The sequence below is a fragment of the Schistocerca nitens genome, chromosome 7 (assembly GCF_023898315.1).
Source record: "Schistocerca nitens isolate TAMUIC-IGC-003100 chromosome 7, iqSchNite1.1, whole genome shotgun sequence".
NCBI classification, from domain to species: domain Eukaryota; kingdom Metazoa; phylum Arthropoda; class Insecta; order Orthoptera; family Acrididae; genus Schistocerca; species Schistocerca nitens.
Window position 1 is genome coordinate 509906887 of NC_064620.1, and position 13895 is coordinate 509920781.

Below are 13895 nucleotides of genomic sequence, written 5' to 3' on the forward strand. Positions count from 1 at the left end.
GCGCCACCTCGCTCGGTCGCGCATTTTTCTTTTGTGTTGCGTGTTGATTTGTTTTTGACTTTGTTTGAATTTCCTGACTCCCCAACACTCCCCTGCATCAGTAAAGGACACCGGTCTTGCATCATTCAGATCATCATCAACTCCTGCACACAATTCAGCTAGCTGATCCGAAAGTTCGACTACATTGCGCTGTCCTCCTCCGTGTGCCTTTCTGAAACAAGCTTTAGAGCATCTACCCTGTGTCGAAATCGTATCCACTGTGTCCCTTAAGCCTTCCTGATCTTGCACAAGTTGCGCGACCGCATCGGTAAATGCAACTGAGTCAATTCCAGCGTGCAAGGTGTCGTGACTTTCGTGCACAATGATCTGCAGTTCTTTCATGTCGGATTCATGATTCTATAATGTGTCTTCATATAGCAAACATATAGGCTGAAATTGTTCACAAATTTGTGTTTTTCCATCTTCAGAAACTTATTGATATTTCGATTCGATTTCGAGTGTCTCGTCGTTTAAATCGTCACGTGTTTGTTCAAGTGGTTGTTCAATTGCGTTAAATTTTTGAAGCTGTTGCAGTGTTTGTTTCTGACTTTGTTCCATTTGTCTCATTAGCTGTTGCTGTATTTGTTTCTCATTTTAAATTAATTGTGTCATTTTTTGAATTAATAGCAAAAACAATACATTAGTGTGTGAAACATGTTTCGTTGTGTCTTTCGCCAGTACGTTTGCACCGGCAACATTCATATTTTGAAAAGCAGAGAATGAATTTTGACTTGATTGAGAAAAGGGTGATGACGCTTTGCAAGGTTTTGTTCTGTTATTCCGTATTCCTGAGGCGAGGAGTAACTGATCGATCTTTCGACAATAGTTCGAAGTTCACTGATTGTTTCCATTTCTACACCGTCATTTATTGACTGGGCCATGTTCCTATGTAGAATTACCAAATTACTGTCTTGATCATTTATCAATTCGTTAAAAGGGGGGACCAAAAAGCCACACTCGTAGTCACTGTCATTTTTCGATTTACTTTCAACTTGGTATCACATTTTTCACATGTCATGATGGCCACAATACTTCACACGATAACACAGAAAAAACACAATTTGAAAAGCAAAAAATAAGAAGACACACTAAACTATTCTATATAAGGACCGCTAGAAATTGACATAGAATTATCGATACAGATATAAAAGAGTCAAAAACTGGCGTTACACTATTATCCTGTCCCTTCTCCATGTCAGTCTTTTAGTCATATTCGTTTTCTCTCCGATTCTGCACACAAACTCCTCATTTCTTACCACATCAGTCCACCTAATTTTCAACATTCGTCTGTTGCACCACAGCTCAAATGCTTCGATTCTCTCCTGTCCTGGTTTTCCCACAGTCCGTGTTCCACTACCGTACAATGCTATGCTCCAAACGTATATTGACAGATATTTCTTCGTGAAATCAAGTCTATGTTTGATACTTGCAGACTTCACTTGACCGGGAATGCCCCTTTTCGCATTATTAGTCTGCATTTGACGTCCTTGCTCCATCCGTCATTGGTTATTTTGCTGTCTAGGTAGCACATTTCTTTAACTTCATCTATTTTGTGACCATCAAACCTGATGTTAATTTTTTGCTGTTCTCTTTCAGTTACTTCTCATTACTTTCGTCTTTCTTCGATTTTAGCTCAATCCATACTCATTAGACTGTTCTTTCTATTCAGCAAATTCTTCTTCACTTTCACTCAGGATAACAACATCATCAGCGACATGTATCACTGATATACTTTCACAATGAATTTTAAATCCACTCCTAAACCTTTCTTTTATTTCCATCACTTCTTGGCCGTCCACACTTATTACTTCGTCTTGGCTCTTGTACATATTGTATATTATGGTATGTTACCTGTCTCTGCCTATAGCTTACCTCTAGTTTTCTCAGATTTTCGAACATCTGCACCATTTTTGACAGTCGAACGCTTTTTTGAGGTATTACTATTCATCACCGACCAGCGACGTACTGGTTAAAGAAAGGTAGACCATACCGGACGTAACTTGACAGAACATAATAGACAACTACAGCTTAACTTAGAGTGGACTGAGAAATGACAGGACGAATTGGTCCAGACAGACAATAGACGACGTCTCCACGTCTCCACTCGTAGACTGAATATATAATTACGGGACCTAGGAAATACAATAAGAGATCAGAACAAATGACACATAGTGAATAGACTAGCAGATGACGTTTCTCAAACGCTTCATGAAGCTTTCAAACAAAATAGACCATACTTAAGAACACTACAAAACACAACAGAAACACGACAACAAAACACATGGCACAAAACAGACACAGACACTGACACTAAATGGAACGAAACAACAGTTACAGAAAGAGAACGTGACATCCAGAATTAATGTAATTATCCATACAAGGTCAAAAGACGAATGTGATACAACAGAACCTAACAGTAGAACAAATAAAATAGTACAAAACCTGTGTAATTAACATTGGATTGGGAGGATTTCTTAACACAGTTAATGAAAACAATTATGTATAGAAAAAGATATTAGTTGTAAAACCAAATACTTGTAAGGCTGTTTCAATGACGACAGGCTCGAAGTTTTCCAGAACCGTCAAGAGTGACACAGTTAATATTTCAGGGCAAATTCTTCTCTTTCACTAACTTCCTTCACAACTTTCTTTACTCTTTGTATTGTATTTAATGATTACTTACTTATATTTTCCAATCTTTGTATTTTATTTTCTAACCCTTATTTATATTAAATAAGAAATAAACAGAAATTCCGATTGTTAACACACTGTCACGGTAGTAATTGTATTAGTAGAATTGTATCAGTAATAATGCTGTCCACAAACAGTTAATAGATTGTGGGCTAATTATAGTGTTGTGGTTTGAAGAGGTAGTTGTCACTACCTTTCAAGTCTCATTTTCTTAATTAAAATTTCTTTTCTGTTACTCAAACTGAAATCAGGTATCTTTTGTATTACGTGTAATCTCTACAATAAATAATGTTTTTTAGAAAAAGGATCTTACACAAAAACAACAAACACAAAGACCGCATAATATCTAATTTCAAGATTGCTGATCAACATGTCGAGCACATGACAGCAGAAAAGCAGTTGCGGATGATACCAAGTCATGATGTGAAACGCGATAATAATGTAAGGTCATTGATACGGAGGGCGAATGGAAAGTTTAATTTTATTCGAAGGGCTCTGATAAAACACAATACATCTCTAAAGAAAATCGCACACTAGAAGCTAGCAAGATCATTTCTAGTGGAAACAGACAGTGAAGTGGTGTTAGAATCATTACAGGTAGGTGTAGCTCGTACAAAATTACGCCAGAAATTTCTACGTAACTTAAGGGGATACGGAATCGGATTTTGGGTTAAAAAATCGAATTTTTTTTTATTGGCGTATTATATTCTGCCATGTTTCCTCTTTAAAATGACGTATCATACATAGCTCTACTACAATTATAACTATTTTATTTTTATATATTTGTGAGATCGGGTATTGCGCTCTTCACAGTGGTATAATGTTCGCTATGTCAAATATCTGGGAGATGGTGACTCTAAAGCATTCAAAGAAGTTTTGGAAAGCAAACCATATGGGAACAGTGTAAATATAAGCAAACTTGAATGTATAGGACATGTGCAGAAGAGAATGGGTGCCAGGCTGAGAAGGTTAAAATCAGTTATGAAAGGGAAAAAACTAGATGATGGGAAAACCTTGGATGGCAGAGGAAGATTGACTGATTCCATAATAGACCACATTCAGAACTGCTATGGCCTTGCAATCAGGCAAAATACAGGCAATCTTGAAGAAATGAGGAGAGCTATATGGGCTTTATATTTCCACACCGCATCCACGGATGAGCATCCACAACATGGTTTGTGCCCCAAAGGTGAAAACAGCTGGTGTAAATACAATAGGGGACTAACAACAGGAGAGAAATACATTCACCACCACAGTCTACCATCAGCCATCATGGCAGAAATAAAGCCCATTTTCAGAGATCTGGCTGACAGAAGTCTTCTGATGAAATGTCTTCACGGAAAAACGCAGAACCCCAACGAGTGCTTGAATAGTGTGATATGGCATCGTCTCCCAAAAACAGTGTTTGTCGGAATTAATACACTACATTTTGGTGTGTATGATGCTGTGGCAACCTTCAATCTTGGAAATATAACTAAATGCCAGGTCCTTCAAAAGTTGGGTATGTGTGTTGGTTCCCGTACGGTACGTGCTATGTTCTTTTTAGATCAGCACAGACTAAGGCATGCTGATAATATAATCAAGACATTAGTGAAAAAAGCAAGACAGGTGCAGAGGGGTGCCAAAAGAAGACTTGAAGATGATTATGAAGACTGTGAAGGGGGTATTAGCTACGGATCAGGAATGTTTTAATCTTCTTTCTCCGTTTCCCGTAAGTTTACTTTTTACTTCATCTAGGAACATTATCTCAGGTACTGGTCAACCTAGAAGTCTGAAATTTTTATGACGTAGTGACATAGGTCCCTATTACATACTGAAACAACGATTTTTTAATTACTTGATTTACAAAAGACTTAGGGGTGATAGTCTAGTAAAAAGCGATGGAAAAAATTTACTTAAAAATAAATGTACAATATCTCTGTAAGAAAATACTTTGACAATAAACTGTTGTTTCAGTATTGTTGTAACATATGAATGCACATACAGTAAAATTTTTACCTCTCTGTCTCCAGTAGTTTGTGAGAAAATGTTCCCTATAGTAGGCATATATTAACATTGCGGGGATAGGTGATTCCGTATCCCCTTAAACGACGTGGATCTCGCGAGAGATTAGGGAGGGTACCGTCATTTTCCCCCGGGCGAAAAATGAAAACAACATAGGAAAGAAGGTCGATAATGATGGTACGATGTACCAGAAATTCTATTGTGGCACGAAAGAGCAGATAAGCTTCCCCTCTCCAATCGTACCACACTTAGCACGTACACCTCTCCAGTTGGTCAGGTAGGAGAAGCTGAAAGCTTCTGGTTTGTTCTCAATCCATTGATAAGAACATCTGTTCCCAAAGACAGCCCCAATAAGTAAGCTATACTGCGAGCAATTTCTATGGACGTCGTACAGAAATTGGTAGCAAATTACCTATTTCACTGACGTTCTTAACCACAGCAGCAGTCAGTTATGTTAGACATGCAGGAAAGCAGTCATCTCTTGTGATGGAAGCTTCCTTATCCTCCACTTAGATTCGAGGCAGAGCGAAGTCTTCAACAATGAGAGATGGCGGGAGGCGAGGTGTATCGTTGCCTGGCGACAGTCTGAGGCAAATACTGAACGGGTCGTGAGCTTACTGACGAATCCTGTTTGCGTTGCCGGTGAAGGCTCTTGTTATCTGTCGAGGTAAGCACTGAATGTCTTTCGTTTCATTGTCTGGATATGCCGTCCGTAATTTTTGATACTCTGATTTGCGAAATAGTGCTGAAGAGTTACAGCCTGCGCCGAGATACGTGGCATACGTTTGTAATTTTGCGAGATACAGCTTGATTTCGCATATCTGTAGTTCTAGAGCCAGGTGTAAGTTATTAATGTTAAAATTTGAAAGAAACATACGTTACATGTAAAACAACGTGTAATTCTAATACCTTATGACCATCCACTAAAGTGTGGAATAGTTTCAGGATCCCGCTCGAGTCTAGTATCAGCGATCTGAATAGCACATTTTCAGGTTTGGTCTATTTAGTATGTATAAGCCAAGAGGGAGGCAATTGTAACCACTACCTCACTAGTTACTGCTAACCCATTATCGGTAATTTATGAATTTAACATCTTGTTGTCAGATATACTGCGTTCTTCATGACACTGAAAAAAATCTGATTTACGCAAATGTTGTTGTTACGTGGGGAATTCAATTTAGTGTTTTCCATGTTCTCTGATGATTGTGTTATTTATATTGAAAATCTCGTCAGGATGAAGTTAAGATGGAATTCCGTAGCTCAGCTTGAGTTAGTGCGAGTGGCAACTGCCATAACTTTCATATGGCGGATTGATTGAACACGCAGCATATCTGAAAGTTAGAAAGATTAAACTGTAAATTCACGCTCGAATTTTAAGTCCTGCAATTTATGTTCATCCATAGGCCTTTTTTCTGTTCATGCCTGACCTTTCATTTCTAATTTTCTCACAGTTAGTATTACGGGGATTGCAGTATCAGAGACGCTGCTCAGTATGTGAGACCACCATTTTAAATTAAAGACAGTCTCTGTCCTGTTAATATTTTACTTGTTTATCTCATTGTAAAATGACACACAATAAGATAAAACTAAGACACAAATTCTGTTTTGTGCTAATGTTACCGACGCTGGGGCAATTACGATACCATGTAACGTGTGTCACAGGAACACAGCGAACGCCCTGCTACTTGATAACAACAGTTGAAAATTTTACGTGTATGCTGTGTTACTTTACAGGTAAATCTTCCAGAGGAAATAAAAGGTAGAACGTTATATACGATTTCTTGCAAACAGAGAGAACTGAATCAATTGATGAAGTAATACCATATTAACATCGCTCAACAGAGTTCTCAAGTTTGAATGTGTAGTATAAGGAAAGTTTTTGGTACATTACTTTGGTCCCATAATATCGTCAAGAATATGTGCTTTCGCTGAAGATTTCAGGTATGCTCGCGGGAATAAGGGATGTATTTAAATTGCAGAAATGTTTTAGTGCCCACTTTATGTGGATGATATTTCTTCTGGCTTGTTTGAAGCAGCGCAGTACTAATTTCTCTCCTATGACAACCCCCTGATGTAAGCGTAGCAGTTGCACACAACGTCCTCAAATATTTAATATATATATATATATATATATATATATATATATATATATATATATATATATATATATATATATATATATTCCCATCTCTCTGCACCCGACAGATTTCAGCGCCTACTGCACCGCCAAGTAGCATGGAAGTGATTCCTGGATGCGCAGCAGATTTCCTATCATCCTGCAGACGAATTCTGCTGCTTTGGAATAAACGCAACACCTGTTGGACAAAGCAAGAAGGACATTAAGGACTACATAACGACTTACGTTATCTAGAAAGTCTACAGCCTTTTCGCAATACACAGCCACTATTCTGCATGCCTATGGCTTGTTTACTTCAGAACGGTGTGTAACTGTATCGAACGTTTCTCGAAAATAGAGATTTGCAGCGTCAATCTAGGCTTTGTTAGGTACAGCCTTCTGGAGTTTCTAAATGATGGGAACAACATAGTGTTTCGTACAAGCCAGTATTCAAAAGCCCAGTTGTTCCCTGTAGAGATTCTACTATAAAGGGTTGTATTTGGTTGGGTTGATTTGGTGGAAGAGACCAAACAGCGAGGTAATCGGTCTCATCGGATATGGGAAGGATAAGGACGGAAGTCGGCCGTGTCCTTTCAAAGGAACCATCCCGGCATTTTAGGGAAACCACGGAAAATTTAAATCAGGATGGCCGGACGAGGGATTGAACCGCCGTCCTCTCGAATGCGAGTCCAGTGCGCTAACCACTATCCACCTCGCTCGGTCTGCCAGTCCACATCCGCATGGCAAAACATGTTTTGCAAAGCACAACATATTTTTCGTGTTTCAAATGTGTCTGTCTATCTTCAAAGCCATTCCTCATCTCTTATAAAAAGATAGGTACGATCTGCGTCGTTATCAATCGTGCGCGACGCTTTTATAATTCACCGACCAATAGTAAACAGTTTCTTGAAGAAAGACTAGGCGTTCATAATCAGTACAGCAGATTTCCCAGTCAGGTATGATAACGTTAACCTTATCGATCATTTTCACTTGGTTATCATTCCATTACCACTCACTCCTATTAAACTTTTTTGTCTCTATGCGACGATCTGATTGTACAGCTGTGTTGTGACGTTCTTTGGTGAGTCAATAACTGAAACTAAAATTTAGTTTTCAACTTTAACTATGATTATTTTCAGAGCACTAACTGACTCCTCGGAGTGAGTCGTAAGTGTATCTGAAGACAGAACCTAGTGTGGCTTATAGAACTCCTTTGTACTTTTGTTTGCCACCATATTCCTGACAGCTAAAACATGTTGCTTTTATCCTGACCTGTACATATTGTCCACTTCATTCTTCACTTCACGATTGACAAATGCGCAATAGATTTGCAGGGACAGAACAAACAGACACACAAAGGCTCTCTGTCTCTTGCTCTCTCTCTCTCTCTCTCTCTCTCTCTCTCTGATAGACACACACACACACACACACACACACACACACACACACACACACAGCACACACACAGACACCCATATGTACATGAAAACGAAACCTCGCATTATAAGGAATATGCTGACATGAAGACATACCCACGTGATACATGCTGTGCTCGTGGTTATTTTCCGTCCGGCCACTGCAGTGTTAAAGGTATTTAATCAGTAACGTTTTATTCTTTCGATAATTGCTAATATTTGTTATAATATTGTTTAACCAACTCTGAGATTACGCTTACGTGTAAGTGATTGCCATGCCTAGGCATATTTTGTGGCTTTCTGGTTACTCCAAAGTGTTGTGTTATATCATCTGATTGTGTAGAGGAGACAGGAGGAATCGGGGATTTGGAAACAGTTAGGGAAATTAAGTTTCACGCAGCAATGGGCAGCATGTGACACAGTCTGTTGTGTGTCACAGATGTGGGCGCGTCTGAGGAATTGTTTGTTCTCCTGTGAACAAACCTGTTGCCTGTGGGCGTTCTGCAGGCGTAGGCGTAGAGACGAGGACGCTGATGAAGAAGTGATGTGTGTCCAGGATGTGAGCGACGGCGAGTCGGAGGTAAGCAGGCCTTGCTACCAGAGAAGGATGTCATATCACTAGTATACAAGTGCACGTACATAGTAGTCACTGACAGACATTATGGTGTGTGACGTCATTACGGCGCGGAGTTTAGTCTTGTTTTTGTTTGTGGTGCTCTCTGGTGGTGTGTTCATGGTTTTCGTTTGTTTTAATTTATTGCTCATTGCTGTATGTCGGGTGAGTTTGTTATTGAGTGTATTTGGTTGTGGTTTTTTGTTTAGGAATGGATATGAAAGACCGCCTTAATAGTGTTCGGTTGAGGGCGATGATGGGCGAGACAGCGTTAGAACTTATCAAGTTCTTACAACTATTCGGTTTAATCGCCGAAGTTGTTAAGTGTTCTCTTTGCCTTGAGGCGATGAAATTGGTTAAAGTTCCGGCCTCTCGGACCAGCGACGGATACATGTGGTGTTGCCGGAAAGATGGCGTATGGCGTTCTATAAGGCGTGGTACCTGGTTTGAGAAGTCTAGATTGGGCATGCGTGAGATTGTGCTTATTACATATTATTTTTGTTATAGATGCCCACAGAGTTTTTGCGCGTTTGAGACTGGTGTGAGTGAGAGGACTGTTTTAGACTGGTATTCCTTTTGTCGTGAAGTGTGTTCGGAATTTATTAAGTACAGGGGTAAGTTGGGTGGGCATGGGGTGCTTGTGGAGGTGGACGAGTCGCAGTTTGGTAAAAGGAAGTATGGGAGGGGGAAGTCTGTGGCTGGTCTTTGGGTGTGGGGGTTGTTGTTCACGGGGGTGGGGGTACTGAATGTGTTTTTAGGGTTGTGGAGGGGAGGTCGAAGGCTGAATTAGTGGGGTTAATTGAGGAGTATGTAGAGCCCGGGTCCACAATAGTTTCTGATGCTTTTTCTTCTTATAGGGGGTTGGGTGACAGGGGATTTAATCATTTAGTAGTGAACCACAGTCTAGAATTTAAGAATTATGATACTGGGGCTTGCACTAACACAATTGAGGGGATGTGGGGGGCGGTTAAGTCAGTTCTTGGGAGGGGGAAGAGGCGCTCTTCCAACCTTCAGTCTCATTTAGAAGAGTACTGTTGGCGGAAGAGTGTCCCAGAGGCCTATTGCATTTTTCGGGTTTTTTTAAGGGCTGTGGGTAAAATATATAGGCCGAAAGTGGTTAGTTAGGGTGCATTTGTGTGTGATTGTGGTGGCAAATCTACTTTGTGGGGCTGGAACTTTTTTGAGGTAAGTTCCGTTTTTTTTTGTTTTTGATGTATGTTTTGTGTCAACAGAAACATCCGATCTCACGCGTCGGCTTTGACCCGTGACGTTAGGGACCTACACATTGATCTGTAGCGTAGCCCTGAATACGAGGTTAGGTTGGGAGGTTTTTTTTTTGGCGGGGGGGGGGGGTCAGGGGGGGGCGCAGCCCCCCCCCCCCCTGCCTGGCCTCGAGTACCACTTGTTTATTATTATCTTTGTTCGATCGTAATTTATGCGATTGGGAGCTGTTGTAGATGTATGTAGGTGTAAGGGAAGTGTTGGTTTTTTAGGTTGGTGTTGGGGGATGTGATCGATAGGTTCTGTTGAGCTATATAGGTCAACGGAAGTGTTCGATCGTAATTTATGTGATTGGGAGCTGTTGTAGATGTATGTAGGTGTAAGGGAAGTGTTCGTTTTTTTTTTTTTTTTGTATTGGAGGATGTGATCGGTAGGTTCTGTTGAGCTACATAGGTCAAGGGAAGTGTCCGATTCTGGATAGGAATGTGTTTTTTGGTATTTGGTCAGTTTTGTGATGTTGATTTATTTCGTTGTTTTGCGTGGTTTTGTATGGCGGTCGGTGGCTACATTTGTGTATATTTAGTTTGTCCCCACCCAAAAACCCCCAATTTCCCACGCTTGTCCCGTTAGAGTCATTAGGCTTTTTGTGAAACTTGTGTATTTCAGTGTTTATAATACGTATGCGATGTTTTTATATCCGCCATATTGGATAATACGTATGCGATGTTTTTATATCCGCCATATTGGAATTGTCGTTTATAGTCGTTTCCGCTACATTTGTGACGTCATGGGTCAAAGCCGACGGGTAAGATCGGACGCTTCTGTATTTCCAGGCAACAGAGAAGTGCAGCACCACACACTTCGAAAACATCACTTATAAGTACTATAACAAACGATAAAATGCGCTTGAGAACGGGAATCGTTAGCAGAAAAGGGTCGTGCAAGAAATAATTGTCAGAGAAAAAGAACTGGTAACGAAAGAAGGTGTTTATAAAATCATCCATCTCTTCTTTCAAACTTGGTAAGCATTCCACACCGACAAACCGTGCTCAAGATCTAATCGTTCTCTGGTGACTTCATTCGCGCATTAATTTCTGTTTATTAGGATTCTTTTAAGCAATATGAATCTAATATATGTCTTGACCAAAATACAGTTATGTTGCCGGCCCATGTTGAATCACTCCGGACAGAAACTTCTAGATAATTGATTGCTGTGACTGCTCCAACTACAGGTTAGGCTGCTCAACCTCTTCAAGACATCCGTCTGTAATGCCATAATACATTCACCGTTTAAAAGTTACAGGAAACGACAGCATCATATTTATCGAACCAGAAAAGTTTTGGCTACTAGTGTTTGATTTTCTAATATACTTTTCTCAACATCACCTGAATTTCAAGACATGGTCCATTCTGTTTAGTTGCTTTTCTAAGTACTTTGACTTCACTGACAAAATTTCTTCAACAAATCTCAAAGTTTTTGTTTTCAAGACTCCATTCATTCTTTTAAAATGGCCTTCTAAGCCACTTTCTGTGTGTTAAAGAATTGCAATGCCAGTGACAAAACCTTAAAAAGTTTTCTTTCCGTTTCTGGAACTTAACTTCCATTCAGAATTGATCCTTGGTTTCCTTAACTACTGTCTCAAAGTAGTTATTGAATAACATCAACGAAAGGCTAAAGCTGTTTTAATTTTTACTGCTTCTGTTTTGTCTTCGCCGATTCTTATAATTGCAGTTTTTTTGTACACGACGTAGATAGGATTCCACTTAGCTTTTTTTATAGTTGACAACTATTTGAAATTTCAAATACTGTACAGTAATCAGAACAATCAAAGTCTTTTTAGAAATCTGCAATGTGGGTTGTCATCAGTCTATGTTCTGAGATAAGTCGTAGAGACAGTGTTGCGTATCGTGTTCCTAGTTAACTTCTCCATTTTGTCTTCTATCAGTAGTACCGTCTCCAGGAGACAGTATTTTTGTAATCAGGTGGAACTATGAAATTAAAAAGTGGAACTTACGAAACATTTAATTTTATAAAATATTTAATTTACGAGGTTAATGCTTCAGTATGTAGTAAATGCCTGAGGCTAATGAGAGGTTTGTTGTGCAAAACTGTGGACTCATTTTGTACCTGAAGTGGAAATTGCGAAAGATCGACTGTAATTACTGAGTTGCTAAGGATCTCAACTATTTATTCCCAAATATGCTGTGTGACTGATGTTGTTTGAATACCGAAATGGTATTCAAGTAGTTGATACTTCTTTTAGGACAAAAATTTTACAAACTAATGATGAAGAAAACAGAAAATGAGTAACGACATTCAGGACTCTTTGCAAACATTTAGTAGCTACCTACAAAGAAAAAACCTTACCTGCGGTGACACATTGTGACATGCCTTTGATAAGTTCCTGGTTTCTACAAACATGTGTTTTGTAGCCCACATGATTGTTATAATAAGCATTTGCCTTCACATACAGAGATACTTTTATCTGACCTTTCAATCGAAATGTTTTAATAGAATATTGACATTTTATAGTTTTTCCGTTCCTATATTTGTTCTATTTCCTCTTCAGACTGATCTGGAGTACACCCCAACAACAGAGGAAACAGATGTGTGTGACAAAGCGCAGTGCTGGAAGAGGGAGACAACACCAACAATATTTCGTCAATACTTCGAAGATCGATTCGTCTCCCTCTTGAGTATACTGACAGCAGAAGAGTCAATTAAGTCTAGAATTTTAGCACGCACGCTCCTGTGCAAGTGCTATGCAGGACTTTCGCAGGCTGGAAAAGGTAATTCGCCTTGTCCAATTAACTGTAGTAGTCTGGCTTATCGAGATTGCAGTAGGAAATGTTTGTCTTTTAACTCTCGAAAAAGTTTTCTTATTACTGTGTAGAAATACTGTTTCTTTTTCCACAAAGTACCGAGCAGCTTGTGATGTGTTGACTAGGCTTTGAGATTTCTTTCAAAAATAGAGACTATGTCTCTTATTCGAGCTGTGTTACTACATTATACATTAGTATCAACATGTGGGATACTACTTTCAACTGAGAGCAATCGACGATGCCATGTTAAATTTTCTGAAAATACAGCACACGTATTTGATAAAGAACATGCTGTCAGGTCAAGAATTATTTCATATCACATGATACTTTTATGAGACGTTAGTTGTACTCTTCGCGGTAAAGGAAGTGCTTCCAGAATATCTGTAATGCTCCACCCAGATATGTACTACACAAAAGTATATACTTATAAATGGAGCAGGTAATATTCGTCGAAAATTGCTTGTCTCCGAAAGTAGCACGTACTGTTCAAGAGATGTTAATGGGCAAACACCTTAGGATGCTCAGTGACCAATTACTGAATCCGAGTTTAATTTTATCTGAATTCCCGAAATGGGGAATTGTGAGTTCCCACATTAGAATAAACTCTTTATGTACTCAATGGGCTACCTCTGGGTGTCACGATGGTTATTTCTGTGCTGCCTTAATGATGGAAGACGGTTTATCATTACGATCCAGTGACGTTAAGCTTCAGGGTAAAGCTGAAATACTTTCCAATGAAGCTCATGAGTGCTGAGAACAAACAGTCAATAGTTGTCTGTCTCTGTGGGTCCTGCGATATCCCAGCTATCTCAAACTTCCCTTACCGGTAGAGTGCGCGCACACAACGAGCTGATTGGCTAACTTCAATGCTCAATAACTCGGAAAAGGCGCATTCTATCGAATTTTTTTCTTATCAGTTATTTTCTAGCACATATTCCCCTGCAACACCCTTACAAGCTTTTCAGACTCTCTT